Source organism: Salvelinus namaycush, chromosome 19 (assembly GCF_016432855.1).
Source record: "Salvelinus namaycush isolate Seneca chromosome 19, SaNama_1.0, whole genome shotgun sequence".
In the NCBI taxonomy this organism is placed as follows: domain Eukaryota; kingdom Metazoa; phylum Chordata; class Actinopteri; order Salmoniformes; family Salmonidae; genus Salvelinus; species Salvelinus namaycush.
The window spans coordinates 9814870-9833015 of NC_052325.1; positions in this window are offsets into that span (position 1 = coordinate 9814870).

Here is an 18146-nt window from a genome sequence, read left to right on the forward strand (position 1 = left end):
GGGTCAGAAGTTTACATACACTCAACTAGTATTTGGTAGTATTGCCTTTAAAATTGTTTAACTTGGGTCAAACGTTTCGGGTAGCCTTCCACAAGCTTCCCACAATAAGTTGGGTGAATTTTGGCCCATTCCTCCTGACAGAGCTGGTGTAACTGAGTCAGGTTTGTAGGCCTCCTTGCTCACACACGCTTTTTCAGTCCTGCCCACAAATTTTCTATAGGATTCAGGGTTTTGTGATGGCCACTCCAATACCTTGACTTTGTTGTCCTTAAGCCATTGTGCCACAACTTTGGAAGTGTACTTGGGGTCATTGTCCATTTGGAAGACCCATTTGCAACCAAGCTTTAACTTCCTGACTGATGTCTTGAGATGTTGCTTGAATATATCCACATAATTTTCCTTCCCTATGATGCCATCTATTTTGTGAAGTGCACCAGTCCCTCCTGCAGCAAAGCACCCCCACAACATGATGCTGCCACCCCCGTGCTTCACGGTTGGGATGGTGTTCTTCGGCTTGCAAGTCTCCCCCTTTTTCCTCCAAACATAACGATGGTCATTATGGCCAAACAGTTCTATTTTTGTTTCATCAGACCAAAGGACATTTCTCCAAAAAGTACAATCTTTGTCCCCATGTGCAGTTCCAAACCATAGTTTGGCTTTTTTATGCCGGTTTTGGAGCAGTGGCTTCTTCCTTGCTGAGTGGCCTTTCAGGTTATGTCGATATAGGGCTCGTTTAACTGTGGATATAGATACTTTTGTACCTGTTTCCTATAGCATCTTCACAAGGTCCTTTGCTGTTGTTCTGGGATTGATTTGCACTTTTCGCACCAAAGTACGTTCATCTCTAGAAGACAGAACGCGTCTCCTTCCTGAGCGGTATGACGGCTGCGTGGTCCCATGGTGTTTATACTTGCGTACTACTGTTGGTACAGATGAACGTGGTACCTTCAGGTGTTTGGAAATTGCTCCCAAGGATGAACCAGACTTGTGGAGGTCTACATTTTTAAATCTGAGGTCTTGGCTGATTTCTTTTGATTTTCCCATGATGTCAAGCAAAGAGGCACTGAGTTTGAAGGTAGGCCTTGAAATACATCCACAGGTACACCTCCAATTGACTCAAATTATATCAATTAGCCTATCAGAAGCATCTGAAGGCATGACATAATTTTCTGGAATCTTCCAAGCTGTTTAAAGGCACAGTCAACTTAGTGTATGTAAACCTCTGACCCACTGGAATTGTGATACAGTGAATTATAAGTGAAATAATCTGTCTGTAAACAATTGTTTAAAAAATTACTTGTGTCATGCAGAAAGTAGAAGTAGACTTGCCAAAACTATAGTTTGTTAACAAGAAATTTGTGGAGTGGTTGAAAAATTAGTTTTAATGACTCCAAACTAAGTGTATGTAAACTTCCGACTTCATCTGTACATACGGTGTATGTAAACTCTAGCCTATGAGCCTCTCAGTCCAGGATAGTTGCCACAGAATAATCCAAAGCACATAAGAACTAGGCAATAAAAAAGAAAGTACTCTGTGTCCTAAGAAAACTCATCGTGCAATTAACTTGTGACATGCACGGTTATAGTGACAATATCAGGAACATACCTATTGGAAATATGCATTACATTCACTATTGCTTGAACATAACTATCTGCAATGAGGCAGGAAAAGGAGCTGACCAGTGCTGAAACGGACTGGTTTCTACTGTGTCCCATCAATATATACAAGGGGTGACAGTTGTGACTATTGTCAATCACATAATGTAATTGTACAGTGCCATATATTTAAGTAATAAGGCCAAAGGGGGTGTGGTTACGGTGTATTGGCCATATAGCATAAACCCGAGGTGCCTTATTGCTATTATAAACTGGTTATCAACATAATTAGAAACAAGTAAACGAGTATGTTTGTGTCATTCCGTGGTATATTGTCTGATATACACAGTGTAAAGCACTTGGGTGAAAATACATTTAAGTACTAATTAAGTAGTTTTTTGGGGTATCTGTACATTACTATTTATATTTTGGACAACTTTTACTTTTACTCCACTACATTCCTAGAGAAAATTAGGAACTTTTTACTGCTTACATTTTCCATGACACCCAAAAGTAGTCGTTACATTTTGAATGCTTAGCAGGACAGAAAAATATTGAATGCTTAGCTGGACAGGACAATTGTCGAATTCACACACTTATCAGGAGAACATCCCTGGTCATCCCTACTGCCTGTGATCTGGTGGACTCACTAAACACAAATGCTTCGTTTGTAAATTGTCTGAGTGTTCAACTGTGCCCCTGGATATCCGCAAATAAAAAAATCAAGAACATTCTATCGTCTGGTTTGCTTAATATAAGACATTTTAAATGATTTATACTTTCACTTTTGATACTTAAGTAGATTTAAAACCAAATACTTTTAGAATTTTACTCAAGTAGTATTTTACTGGGTGACTTTCACTTTTACTTGAGTCATTTTTTGTATGAAAATTGGGTACTTTTTCCACAATTGAATATAAGAGCGGATGAAATGCTGTTTCAGCCAATCAGCAACCAGGACCCAAACTACAACTATATTTAAGAAATAATGCACGAGGGGGTGTGGTATATAGCCAATATACCACGACTAAGGGCTATTATTATGCACGACGCAAAGCGGATACAGCCCTTAGCCGTTGTATATTGGCCATATACCACAAACCCCCGAGGTGCCTTATTGCTATTATAAACTGGTTACCAACGTAATTAGAGCAGTAAAAATAAATGTTTTGTCATACCTGTGGTATACTGGTCTGACATACCACGGCTGTCAGCCAATCAGCATTAAGGGTTCGAACCACCCAGTTTATAATATTCAATAAACCATTAAAAAGCGTAGTTTAGGATTTTCCTGAGAAGGCAGTTTTCTTCATTTAAAATTGACTATTTTTCTGTATAACCAATCCAAGCTGACAATATTGGAGAGGTTAAACCACTTGTTTTTCTTATAAACAGAGAACATCTTTCGGACTTTGCAGCAAAACGTACACAGCATTAATCTGAAGGAAATCAAACAAACCCAATGTAACCCAGAACTCAAACCTCAGTCTTGTTTCCATCTTATGGAGTTGATTGTTGATGGGGTGGCAGGAAGTCACTCTTTTATCTAAGGACCAAACCTGTTTTAGGAGACATGAAACATAATTGATATATAATATTATGGTTTTGTTATTGATGTTGGACACTGCACTTCATTTGGTAGGAACATGACAGAAATGTGATTAGGCTACTATAAAAGTAATATGCTTTTCTTTGGAATAGCCCATTACTTCATGTATCTACACATTTCTCTGCAGTGTTGAAAGATACATGCTGCTGATTGAAAATTGCTTTGGAATGCCACTAATGCAATGCAGCAAATGTTAAAGAATATGGAGCCACATAGCATGAACTGTGTCAATTGTATGGGCTATGGGTTCATATTATGTTAGCTGAGGGTTACAGGTTTTTACTGCATGAAGGTCTACACATGTGTGACTAAGGCCAAGCTGCTTGCTTAGCAAGTAGGCCTATTGCTTATTCCTGTAAGACTAACTGTAAGTCGCTCTGGATAAGAGTGTCTGCTAACTGAGTAAACTGTAGGAGAATGATTAACATATACTCTTTCTCTATGCATTCACATGTAATAGCGATCCTAATGTTGGGCCTAAGCTTTCATGGTTAGCCATCTAGCAATTCGTTTTTGGTGAGGCAATTGGTTATAAAATAGATTAAATACAACAACAAAAAAACACTCGGAATGCATCAGATCACCTATCCCATTGTGTGATGTTTGTGTAGAGTTTGGTCCTTGTTTGCGCATTGATAAGGGATATAGATCAAATTTAATTTGGTTTAGCACTTGCTCCTTGTAACTCTAGTAATCAATTAATTATTAAACAAACGGGTATAATGTTTAGAATCGAACATATTTGTTATTTACTTAAGACTTGTTGTACTAGCACAATTTATTTTTGAACTCAGTGATAATTTATTGGCGGCGGCGCATTTCAGGAAGTGGCTTGATCAAGACCGTGCTTCGGCGACTCCTCTACTGTATTCAACAGCTTTCCAAGCAGGAGTGAGTAGCTTGGCAAAAGGTGAGTATCTTCTTTAAAACAATACAACCACTAGCATGTTATTTACCTACACGGTATACAGTTAACAAGTGCCCTTTATAAAAATAATGACAACTTTCAGCACAAGAATAGCAAGGACATTAGCCACTATGTTACATGCTAGCTAGCTGGTTAGCACCGCACACACACCATGTTAAAATGGCAATTTGGTTAAATTAAGAAAATCTGATATTTGGTTACGTTTGGCAAATAGTATTTTACTATATCAGTTTAAAATCGGATTACTTGTGCAAGTCTGCTACGTGTACTGTAGTATAATTGTAGCTAAACTTGATGTCATCATGCTGTTAAATAGTACCGCTCTAGCCAGCAGCACGTATGGTGCCAACTTGCAGACATGCTGACTCACTTGTCAATTGTTTGATATCCCGTTTAACAGTAATGTTAGCTAGCTACAAAGCAAACTGTTGCTACTGTAGCTATGCTTGTAGTTATTATTACTATTAGATTGGGTGTTAAGGAGCTGTTATCAGTTTATTTTACTATTGTGATTGTATTCAGTGACTTGCTAGCCAAACATGAGATATAGGCATGTGTATCTAAGTAAATTATCCAGGCTATGTTGTGGCATTTAGCTGGTATGCTGTTAGCTAGCATCGTGCTAAACTAGCATCGCACTATCTAGCATGGTGTTGGTTAGGACCGTTAGGACACGTGGTCGGAATTGCACATGTGCTGGTTAGTTAAAGTGCGTTTAGTTAGCATGGAGCTAGATAGCACGTGGTCGGAATTGCACATGTGCTGATAAAAGCTGCTTGTTGGCTAGCTTGGAAATAGTTTGATAACCTGCATAATAGTAGAAAGGAAAGATGTTTGCTAGCCATGCTTCTAATTAGTATTGGATTTTAAACCCTTATTTTTTCCAAAACATATGATTTAAAAACCTAAGAATATTCTAATGATTAATTAGTCTAATCTTGCAAGTAGTAATGTTAGTACATATTTTGTTATTTTACAACTGTTAGTTTAGGTGTAATGAGATATTATGTTAAACAAACCATGTTATAAAAATGAATTTTGCAGTTAGTAAACAGGTTTACCTAGACAACACCTATATATATATATATTTTTTTTTTCAATTTCAGAATAATTTGTTAATAATTAACATATTAACTAAAGTGAATAAAACATGTTTATGTAAACATTCTTTTTTAAATTCTTGGAAATCCAAAAGCGTTATTCCTTCAATGGATAAAGTGGAACTATAAGTACTACAGATTTGACACATCAAATCAACACATCCTAATTAGACATTACAAATTGAAGCATGGACGTTATACAAGAACCTGTCCATTACCATGTATCCATCAAGACCTGTCCATTACCATGTATCCATCAAGACCTGTCCATTACCATGTATCCATCAAGACCTGTCCATTACCATGTATCCATCAAGACCTGTCCATTACCATGTTTCCATCAAGACCTGTCCATTACCATGTATCCATTAAGACTGTCCATTACCATGTATCCATCAAGAACCTGTCCATTACCATGTATCCATCAAGAACCTGTCCATTACCATGTATCCATCAAGAACCTGTCCATTACCATGTATCCATCAAGAACCTGTCCATTACCATGTATCCATCAAGAACCTGTCCATTACCATGTATCCATCAAGACCTGTCCATTACCATATATCCATCAAGACCAGTCCATTACCATGTATCCATCAAGACCTGTCCATTACCATGTATCCATCAAGACCTGTCCATTACCATGTATCCATCAAGACCTGTCCATTACCATGTATCCATCAAGACCTGCCCATTACCATGTATCCATCAAGACCTGCCCATTACCATGTATCCATCAAGACCTGACCATTACCATGTATCCATCAAGACCAGTCCATTACCATGTATCCATCAAGACCTGTCCATTACCATGTATCCATCAAGACCTGTCCATTACCATGTATCCATCAAGACCTGTCCATTACCATGTATCCATCAAGACCTGTCCATTACCATGTATCCATTAAGACCTGTCCATTACCATGTATTCATCAAGACTGTCCGTGCACCTTTTAAAACAGAAATAGCACTCAAGAAGCATTTGACTCAACACCGAAGAAATGTCCATGAAACAGTTACTGCTTGTATAAAATGTGACCTCTGTAATTTTTCTGAGCCCTGTAATGTTAAGCAGTTCTTTTCTCATTTGAGAAGTCATTTCTACAACATTTTCAGACAAGATAGAACGGCCAAAGGGGGCGGTGTTGCAAAGATAGCCTGCAGAGTTCTGTCCGACTATCCAGGTCTGTACCCAAGCAATTTGAACTTCTACTTTTAAAAATCCACCTCTCTAAAAACAAGTCTCTCACCGTTGCCGCCTGCTATAGACCACCCTCTGCCCCCAGCTGTGCTCTGGACACCATATGTGAACTGATTGCCCTCCATCTATCTTCAGAGCTCGTGCTGCTAGGCGACCTAAACTGGAGCATGCTTAACACCCCAGCCATCCTACAATCTAAGCTTGATGCCCTCAATCTCACACAAATTATCAATGAACCTACCAGGTACCACCCCAAAGCCGTAAACACGGGCACCCTCATAGATGTCATCCTAACCAACTTGCCCTCTAAATACACCTCTGAGGTTTTCAACCAAGATCACTGCCTCATTGCCTGCATCCGTAATGGGTCAGCGGTCAAACGACCTCCACTCATCACTGTCAAACGCTCCCTGAAACACTTCAGCGAGCAGGCCTTTCTAATCGACCTGGCCGGGGTATCCTGGAAGGATATTGATCTCATCCCGTCAGTAGAGGATGCCTGGTTATTTTTTTTAAATGCCTTCCTCACCATCTTAAATAAGCATGCCCCATTCAAGAAATGTAGAACCAGGAACAGATATAGCCCTTTATTCTCTCCAGACCTGACTGCCCTTAACCAACACAAAAACATCCTATGGCGTTCTGCATTAGCATCGAACAGCCCCCGTGATATGCAACTTTTCATGGAAGCTAGAAACCAACAGGCAGTTAGAAAAGCCAAGGCTAGCTTTTTCAAGCAGAAATTTGCTTCCTGCAACACAAACTCAAAAAAGTTCTGGGACACTGTAAAGTCCATGGAGAATAAGAACACCTCCTCCCAGCTGCCCACTGCACTGAGGACAGGAAACACTGTCACCACTGATAAATCCACTATAATTGATAATTTCAAGAAGCATTTTCTACGGCTGGCCATGCTTTCCACCTGGCTACCCCTACCCCGGTCAACAGCACTGCACCCCCCACAGCAACTCGCCCAAGCCTATCCCATGTCTCCTTCTCCCAAATCTAGTCAGCTGATGTTCTGAAAGAGCTGCAAAATTTGGACCTCTACAAATCAGCCGGGCTAGACAATCTGGACCCTTTCTAAAATTATCTGCCGAAATTGTTGCAACCCCTATTACTAGCCTGTTCAACCTCTCTTTCGTGTCGTCTGAGATTCCCAAAGATTGGAAAGCAGCTGCGGTCATCCCCCTCTTCAAAGGGAGGGACACTCTTGACCCAAACTGCTACAGACCTATATCTATCCTACCCTGCCTTTCTAAGGTCTTCGAAAGCCAAGTCAACAAACAGATTACCGACCATTTCGAATCCCACCATACCTTCTCCGCTATGCAATCTGGTTTCAGAGCTGGTCATGGGTGCACCTCAGCCACGCTCAAGGTCCTAAACGATATCCTAACCGCCATCGATAAGAAACAATACTGTGCAGCCGTATTCATTGACCTGGCCAAGGCTTTTGACTCTGCCAATCACCACATCCTCATCGGCAGACTCGATAGGCTTGGTTTCTCAAATGATTACCTCGCCTGGTTCACCAACTACTTCTCAGACAGAGTTCAGTGTGTCAAATCGGAGGGCCTGTTGTCCGGGCCTCTGGCAGTCTCTATGGGGGTGCCACAGGGTTCAATTCTTGGACCGACTCTCTTCTCTGTATACATCAATGATGTCGCTCTTGCTGCTGGTGAGTCTCTGATCCACCTCTACGCAGACGACACCATTCTGTATACTTCTGGCCGTTCTTTGGACACTGTGTTACCCTCCAGACGAGCTTCAATGCCATACAACTCTCCTTCCGTGGACTCCAATTGCTCTTAAATACAAGTTAAACTAAATGCATGCTCTTCAACCGATCGCTGCCTGCACTTGACCGCCCGTCCAACATCACTACTCTGGGCAGTTCTGACTTAGAACATGTGGACAACTACAAATACCTAGGTGTCTGGTTAGACTGTAAACTCTCCTTCCAGACTCACATCAAACATCTCCAATCTAAAGTTAAATCTAGAATTGGCTTCCTATTTCGCAACAAAGCATCCTTCACTCATGCTGCCAAACATACCCTTGTAAAACTGACCATCCTACCAATCCTCGACTTCGGCGATGTCATTTACAAAATAGCCTCCAATACCCTACTCAATAAAATGTATGCAGTCTATCACAGTGCCATCCGTTTTGTCACAAAAGCCCCATATACTACCCACCACTGCGACCTGTACGCTTTCGTTGGCTGGCCCTCGCTTCATACTCGTCGCCAAACCCACTGGCTCCAGGTCATCTACAAGACCCTGCTAGGTAAAGTCCCCCCTTATCTCAGCTCGCTGGTCACCATAGCAGCACCCACCTGTAGCACGCGATCCAGCAGGTATATCTCTATGGTCACCCCCAAAACCAATTCTTCCTTTGGCCGCCTCTCCTTCCAGTTCTCTGCTGCCAATGACTGGAATGAGCTACAAAAATCTCTGAAACTTGAAACACTTATCTCCCTCACTAGCTTTAAGCACCAGCTGTCAGAGCTGCACCTGTACATAGACCATCTATAATTTAGCCCAAACAACTACCTCTCCCCCTACTGTATTTATTTATTTATTTTGCTCCTTTGCACCCCATTATTTCTATCTCTACTTTGCACATTCTTCCACTGCAAATCTACCATTCCAGTGTTTTACTTGCTATATTGTATTTACTTCGCCACCATGGCCTTTTTTTTGCATTTACCTCCCTTATCTCACCTCATTTGCTCACATTGTATATACTTAATTTTCTACTGTATTATTGACTGTATGTTTGTTTTACTCCATGTGTAACTCTGTGTTGTGTCGGAAGACTAATGTCTGTACAGAAGACTTTAATGTCAATATAATGGAACATACGTCTTTGTCAAGACTGCTCATAAGGTGTTTTAGTTCCATCCCTCCACCACTCTTGGCCCAGTAGAATTCAAGGAGCTTGGAAAGATGACTGTGCTGCTGCTCCAGTTTCAGCTGTTCTGCCTGCGGCTATGGAACCCTGACCTGTTCACCGGACGTGCTACCTGTCCCAGACCTGCCGTTTTCAACTCTCTGGAGACAGCAGGAGCGGTAGAGATACTCTCAATGATCGGCTATGAAAAGCCAACTGACATTTACTCCTGAGGTGCTGACTTGTTGCACCCTCGACAACTACTGTGATTATTATTATTTGACCATGCTGGTCATTTATGAACATTTGAACATCTTGGCCATGTTCTGTTATAATCTCCCCCCGGCACAGCCAGAAGAGGACTGGCCACCCCTCATAGCCTGGTTCCCTCTCCAGGTTTCTTCCTAGGTTTTGGCCTTTCTAGGGAGTTTTTCCTAGCCACCGCGCTTCTACACCTGCATTGCTTGCTGTTTGGGGTTTTAGGCTGGGTTTCTGTACAGCACTTTGAGATATCAGCTGATGTAAGAAGGGCTATATAAATACATTTGATTTGATTAACAATGTAGTAAAACAGTAAGTTGTGCAGGTAGCCTAGTGGTTAGAGTGTTGGACTTGTAAACGAAAGGTTGCAAAATCAAATCCCCGAGCTGACATCGTAAAAAGTTGTCGTTCAAGAAGGGCAGCAAAGAAGCCACTTCTCTCCAGGAAAAACATCAGGGACAGACTGATATTCTGAAAAAGGTACAGGGATTGGACTACTGGGGTAAAGTAATTTTCTCTGAATCCCCTTTCCGATTGTTTGGGGCATCTGGAAAAAAGCTTGTCCGGAGAAGACAAGGTGAGCGCTACCTTCAGTCCTGTGTCATGCCAACAGTAAAGCATCCTGAGACCATTCATGTGTGGGGTTGCTTCTCAGCCAAGGGAGTGGGCTCACTCACAATTTTGCCTAAGAACACAGCCATGAATAAAGAATGGTACCAACACATACTCCGAGAGCAACTTCTCCCAACCATCCAGGAACAGTTTGGTGACGAACAATGCCTTTTCCAGCATGATAGAGCACCTTGCCATAAGGTAAAAGTGATAACTAAGTGGCTCGGGGAACAAAACTTCGATATTTTGGGTCCATGGCCAGGAAACTCCCCAGACCTTAATCCCATTGAGAACTTGTGGTCAATCCTCAAGAGGCGGGTGGACAAACAAAAACCCACAAATTCTGACAAACTCCAAGCATTGATTATGCAAGAATGGGCTGCCATCAGTCAGGATGTGGCCCAGAAGTTAATTGACAGCATGCCAGGGTGGATTGCAGAGGTCTTGAAAAAGAAAGGACAACACTGCCAATATTGACTCTTTGCATCAACTTCATGTAATTGTCAATAAAAGCCTTTGACACTTATGAAATGCTTGTAATTTTACTTCAGTATTCCATAGTAACATCTGACAAAAATATCTAAAGACACTGAAGCAGCAGATTGTGAAAATTAATATTTGTGTCATTCTCAACTTTTGGCCACAACTGTTTATAAAGACGTCTCTTTTAGCAATGTTTTATTTGTTTTATTCTTACTCAACCCTGTCACGCCCTGACCTTCAGAGATCCTTTTTATGTCTCTATTTTGGTTTGATTGGGGTGGGTATTCTATGTTCTATTATTTGTATTTCTATGTGTTGGCTGGGTAGGGTTCTCAATCAGGGACAGCTGTCTATCGTTGTCTCTGATTGAGAACCATACTTAGGTATCCCTTTTTCCCACCTGTCTTTGTGGGAAGTTGACTTTGTTTATGGCACATAGCCTTAAGCTTCACGGTTTGTTTTGTATTGTTTATTGTTTTTTTGTCGGCATCATTTCTAATATGGCACCTTCTTGGCACTGACGGAAACATGGATTACCACAGATAACACTGCTACTCCTACTGCTCTCTCCTCGTCTGCCCACGTGTTCTCGCACACCCCGAGAGCTTCTGGTCAGCGGGGTGGTGGCACTGGGATCCTCATCTCTCCCAAGTGGACATTCTCTCTTTCTCCCCTGACCCATCTGTCTATCGCCTCCTTTGAATTCCATGCTGTCACAGTTACCAGCCCTTTCAAGCTTAACATCCTTATCATTTATCGCCCTCCAGGTTCCCTTGGAGAGTTCATCAATGAGCTTGACGCCTTGATAAGTTCCTTCCCTGAGGATGGCTCACCTCTCACAGTTCTGGGTGACTTTAACCTCCCCACGTCTACCTTTGACTCATTCCTCTCTGCCTCCCTCTTTCCACTCCTCTCCTCTTTTGACCTCACCCTCTCACCTTCCCCCCCTACTCACAAGGCAGGCAATACGCTTGACCTCATCTTTACTAGATGCTGTTCTTCCACTAATCTCATTGCAACTCCCCTCCAAGTCTCCGACCACTACCTTGTATCCTTTTCCCTCTCACTCTCATCCAACACTTCCCACTCTGCCCCTACTCGGATGGTATCGCGCCGTCCAAACCTTCGCTCTCTCTCCCCCGCTACTCTCTCCTCTTCCATCCTATCATCTCTTCCCTCTGCTCAAACCTTCTCCAACCTATCTCCTGATTCTGCCTCCTCAACCCTCCTCTCCTCCCTTTCTGCATCCTTTGACTCTCTATGTCCCCTATCCTCCAGGCCGGCTCGGTCCTCCCCTCCTGCCCCGTGGCTCGACGACTCATTGCGAGCTCACAGAACAGGGCTCCGGGCAGCCGAGCGGAAATGGAGGAGAACTCGCCTCCCTGCGGACCTGGCATCCTTTCACTCCCTCCTCTCTACATTTTCCTCTTCTGTCTCTGCTGCTAAAGCCACTTTCTACCACTCTAAATTCCAAGCATCTGCCTCTAACCCTAGGAAGCTCTTTGCCACCTTCTCCTCCCTCCTGAATCCTCCTCCCCCTCCCCCCCCCCTCCTCCCTCTCTGCGGATGACTTCGTCAACCATTTTGAAAAGAAGGTTGACGACATCCGATCCTCGTTTGCTAAGTCAAACGACACCGCTGGTTCTGCTCACACTGCCCTACCCTGTGCTTTGACCTCTTTCTCCCCTCTCTCCCCAGATGAAATCTCGCGTCTTGTGACGGCCGGCCGCCCAACAACCTGCCCGCTTGACCCTATCCCCTCCTCTCTTCTCCAGACCATTTCCGGAGACCTTCTCCCTTACCTCACCTCGCTCATCAACTCATCCTTGACCGCTGGCTACGTCCCTTCCGTCTTCAAGAGAGCGAGAGTTGCACCCCTTCTGAAAAAACCTACACTCGATCCCTCCGATGTCAACAACTACAGACCAGTATCCCTTCTTTCTTTTCTCTCAAACTCTTGAACGTGCCGTCCTTGGCCAGCTCTCCTGCTATCTCTCTCAGAATGACCTTCTCGATCCAAATCAGTCAGGTTTCAAGACTAGTCATTCAACTGAGACTGCTCTTCTCTGTGTCACGGAGGCGCTCCGCACTGCTAAAGCTAACTCTCTCTCCTCTGCTCTCATCCTTCTAGACCTATCGGCTGCCTTTGATACTGTGAACCATCAGATCCTCCTCTCCACCCTCTCCGAGTTGGGCATCTCCGGCGCGGCCCACGCTTGGATTGCGTCCTACCTTACAGGTCGCTCCTACCAGGTGGCGTGGCGAGAATCTGTCTCCTCACCACGTGCTCTCACCACTGGTGTCCCCCAGGGCTCTGTTCTAGGCCCTCTCCTATTCTCGCTATACACCAAGTCACTTGGCTCTGTCATAACCTCACATGGTCTCTCCTATCATTGCTATGCAGACGACACACAATTAATCTTCTCCTTTCCCCCCTCTGATAACCAGGTGGCGAATCGCATCTCTGCATGTCTGGCAGACATATCAGTGTGGATGACGGATCACCATCTCAAGCTGAACCTCGGCAAGACGGAGCTGCTCTTCCTCCCGGGGAAGGACTGCCCGTTCCATGATCTCGCCATCACGGTTGACAACTCCATTGTGTCCTCCTCCCAGAGCGCTAAGAACCTTGGCGTGATCCTGGACAACACCCTGTCGTTCTCAACTAACATCAAGGCGGTGGCCCGTTCCTGTAGGTTCATGCTCTACAACATCCGCAGAGTACGACCCTGCCTCACACAGGAAGCGGCGCAGGTCCTAATCCAGGCACTTGTCATCTCCCGTCTGGATTACTGCAACTCGCTGTTGGCTGGGCTCCCTGCCTGTGCCATTAAACCCCTACAACTCATCCAGAACGCCGCAGCCCGTCTGGTGTTCAACCTTCCCAAGTTCTCTCACGTCACCCCGCTCCTCCGCTCTCTCCACTGGCTTCCAGTTGAAGCTCGCATCCGCTACAAGACCATGGTGCTTGCTTACGGAGCTGTGAGGGGAACGGCACCTCCGTACCTTCAGGCTCTGATCAGGCCCTACACCCAAACAAGGGCACTGCGTTCATCCACCTCTGGCCTGCTCGCCTCCCTACCTCTGAGGAAGTACAGTTCCCGCTCAGCCCAGTCAAAACTGTTCGCTGCTCTGGCACCCCAATGGTGGAACAAACTCCCTCACGACGCCAGGACAGCGGAGTCAATCACCACCTTCCGGAGACACCTGAAACCCCACCTCTTTAAGGAATACCTAGGATAGGATAAAGTAATCCTTCTAACCCCCCCCCCCCCCCCTTAAAAGATTTAGATGCACTATTGTAAAGTGGCTGTTCCACTGGATATCATAAGGTGAATGCACCAATTTGTAAGTCGCTCTGGATAAGAGCGTCTGCTAAATGACTTAAATGTAAATGTAAATGTAATAAAGAAGAAAATGTACGCTCACCACGCTGCACCTTGGTCTACTTCATTCAACAGCCGTGACACAACCTTTCTCCCTTGCTAGACATTCAGTTGAGAATAGTGATTTAGCATGCTTTTTGTCCAGAAGAAACTACATCTTTATCTTGGATAACTTTATCTTGGACTGCAAAGCAAAACATCTTGGACCATACATTAAACACAATACTAGGTTTGGGCGATAATACCTAACTACCATGTAAACAACTATTGATAGCTGTTGTCGACGGTTGGGAAATGTATGTCTGCTCAAGTTTTTAGCATATTTGAACGTATCACACATTCCTGGTGTATGGCAGCACACAATACTGCAGTGCCCTTAGTGATATGTCAAATCCCCTATTGTTAGACTAATAACAGAATTAAACTGGTGCTGTGAGGAATTCCCAATTCAATACAAAAGCTGGTAAAACAATATTGTTATTTAAAAAGTGATTTTGATAGGACAATTCATCACTACACCATGCAGTGCTGATTTTGCCATTTGAACAGGAATTGCAATCAGTTTTGCCTCAACATTGTTTGTCAGTGGGATCGCGCCGGCCCGTCTTCAATATAAACTTAGCATTTTAGCCTGTGCTTTTGTGTAACAAATGAATTGCTTCTTGCAGGGAATCAATGTCCTATCTAAACTTTTTTTAAATATCTAGAAATATAGTTTTTTGCAGCTTTTGTAAGCTGGTCATTTAAAAAGAAAGTAGTATCAAATCAAATGTATTTATATAGCCCTTCTTACATCAGCTGATATCTCAAAGTGCTGTACAGCAACCCAGCCTAAAACCCCAAACAGCAAGCAATGCAGGTGTAGAAGCACAGTAGAGGCAGAATTCCACACAGTGCAACTTTTTAATATAATGAATGTTGTAGAAAGAGCTCATTGCCAAAACAGCACTGAATGACAGATGAGGCTTTACATGGTTTTCCCCCTCATTTTCAGTGTTGTGTGACCATGGGCCTTTGCAGCACTATAGCGGACAATCAATGGTTAACTATTTTATAAATTAAGTAACTGGCTTTAGTTCAGATAACCTCTAGCTTTAAGGTTGTTGTGAACTTGTTATTTCCAGTCATCTAGTTGCGTGGCCTTTTTCAAGCTCAGAGCACTTAACCGTGTCACGTAATCCTTGCACAGACCGTTTTGTTACGTAAACTTTAAATGTAGTTATGATAACTGTATTACTAGTTACAGTAACTTAATTGAAAGTTGACTTAACAAAATGTGAAATTAATTCCACAAAAAATGGTTGGTTATGATGTGGACTTAAGTGTTTTTTATTTGTCAACATAAATGTTGCTTTAGCTATGAGAATTCAACATTTATTGTTGACGTAATAAAGGTTTAAGTTGATTCAAATGAGAATAGTAAGTTGCACTGAAATGAAGCAGTGGACTTAACTGTCTTATTTGTCAACAATAGTGTAGCTTTAGTTATTAGAACTCCACATTTATTGTTAACACAAAGGTTTAAGTTGATTAAAGTAATATCAAATTAACAAACATCAAATTAACCGTTAATTGTTAGTTAAAATACATGTTTAAAAAGCTAGGATAACGTGAAATGCAAAGTACTCTGAGCTTGAAAAAGGCCACGCAACTAGATCACTGGAAAAAATAAGTTGAAACAACAAATATTTCACAGTGTGGACTCTATTCACATATACTACACTGACACTACAACATACACACACAGACTACAAACAACTACATACGCTCACACACACAAAACACACACACACATGCATATTGACACTATACACTCACACATAGACACCCTTTCACACTCTTCTACTGTTTATGTATCCTGATTGCCTAGTCACTTTCACCCCTACCCACATGTACATACTGTATTACCTCGTACCTCGTACCCCTGCACATTGACACGGTACTGGGGCTCCCGACTGGCGCAGCGGTCTAAGGCACCACAGGCCCTGGTTCGATTCCAGGCTGTATCACAACCGGCCGTGATTGGGAGTCCCATAGGGCGGCACACAATTGGCCCGGGTTTGGCCGGGGTAGGTGTCATTGTAAATAAGAGTTTGTTCTTATCTGACTTGCCTAGTTAAATAAAGGTAAAATAAATAAATAGTCTCGTTATTCTATTGTTACTATTTCCTTTTTTTGTGTGCAAATTTGTCATACTTCTAAACTCTGCATTGTTGGGAAAGGGCTCATAAGTAAGCATATCACGGTAAAGTCTACACCTGTTGTATTCGGCGCATAGAACAAATACAATTTGTTTAGCTTTTCATGGTCAGTGGCCACTTTAAAATGGAATTGAATAATAAACAACTCTTGCAAAAGATAGATGTTAATTATTTAGGCTACCAATATGGGAAATTCAAATGAAGTCAAAACTTGTCAGTCATTCGATCAGATTTGCCACCAATGCTCCTTATAGACACATCACTGCACTCTATACTCCTCCGTAAACTGGTCATCTCTGTATACACGTCACAAGACCCACTGGTTGATGCTTATTTATAAAACCCTCTTATGGGGGAGTGAGGCCTATCAGAGATTTACTGCAGCCCTCATCCTCCACATACAACACCCGTTCTGCCAGTCACATTCTGTTAAAGGTCCCCAAAGCACACACATCCCTGGGTCGCTCGTCTTTTCAGTTCGCTGCAGCTAGTGACTGGAACGAGCTACAACAAACACTCAAACTGGATGGTTTAATCTCTTCATTCAAAGACTCAATCATGGACACTCTTATTGACAGTTGTGGCTGTTTTGTGTGCGGTATTGTTGTTTCTTCCTTCTTCCCTTTGTGCTGTTGTCTGTGCCCAATAATGTGTGTACCATGTTTTGTGCTGCTACCATGTTTTGCTGCTGCCATGTTGTGTTGCTGCCATGTTGTGTTGCTACCACGGTGTGTTGCTACCGTGTTGTTGTGTTGCTGCCATGCTATGTTGTCTTAGAGTGCCTTGCAAAAGTTTTTTTCTATTTTGTTGCATTACAACCTGTAATTTAAATGGATTTTTATTTGGATTTGATGTAATGGACATACACAAAATAGTCCAAATTGGTGAAGTGAAATGAAAAAAATTACTTGTTATCTTTTTTTTTTTAAGTAAAGTTTTTTTAAAGTATTCACCCCCTTTGCTATGAAGCCCCTACATAAGATCTGGTGCAGCCAATTACCTTCAGAAGTCACATAATTACTTAAATTACTTAAAGTCCACCTATGTGCAATCTAAGTCACATGATCTGTCACATGTTCCCAGTATATATACACCTGTTCTGAAAGGCCCCAGAGTCTGCAACACCACTAAGCAAGGGGCATCACCAAGCAAGCGGCACCATGAAGACCAAGGAGCTCTCCAAACAGGTCAGGGACAGAGTAGTGGTGAAGTACAGATCAGGGTTGAGTTATAAAAAAATATCAGAAACTTTGAACATCCCACGGAGCACCATTAAATGTATTATTAAAAAATTCAAAGAATATGGCACCACAACAAACCTGCCAAGAGAGGGCCATTAATCAGAGAGGCAACAAAGAGACCAAAGATAACCCTGAAGGAGCTGCAAAGCACCACTTTAAGCCGTACACTCCACAGTGCTGGGCTTTACGGAAGAGTGGCCAGAAGAAAGCCATTGCTTAAATAAGAAAACACATTTGGTGTTCGCCAAAAGGCATGTGGGAGACTCCCCAAACATATGGAGAAGGTACTCTGGTCAGATGAGACTAAAATTGAGCTATTTGGCCATTAAGGAAAACGCTATGTCTGGCGCAAACCCAACACCTCTCATAACACCGAGAACACCATCCCCACAGTGAAGCATGGTAGTGGCATCATCATGCTGTGGGGGTGTTTTTCATCGGCAGGGGCTGGGAAACTGGTCAGAATTGAAGGAATGATGGATGAAGCTAAATACAGGGAAATTCTTGAGGGAAACCTGTTTCAGTCTTCCAGAGATTTGAGACTGGGACGGAGGTTCACCTTCCAGCAGGACAATGACCCTAAGCATACTGCTAAAGCAACACTCGAGTGATTTAAGGAGAAACATTTAA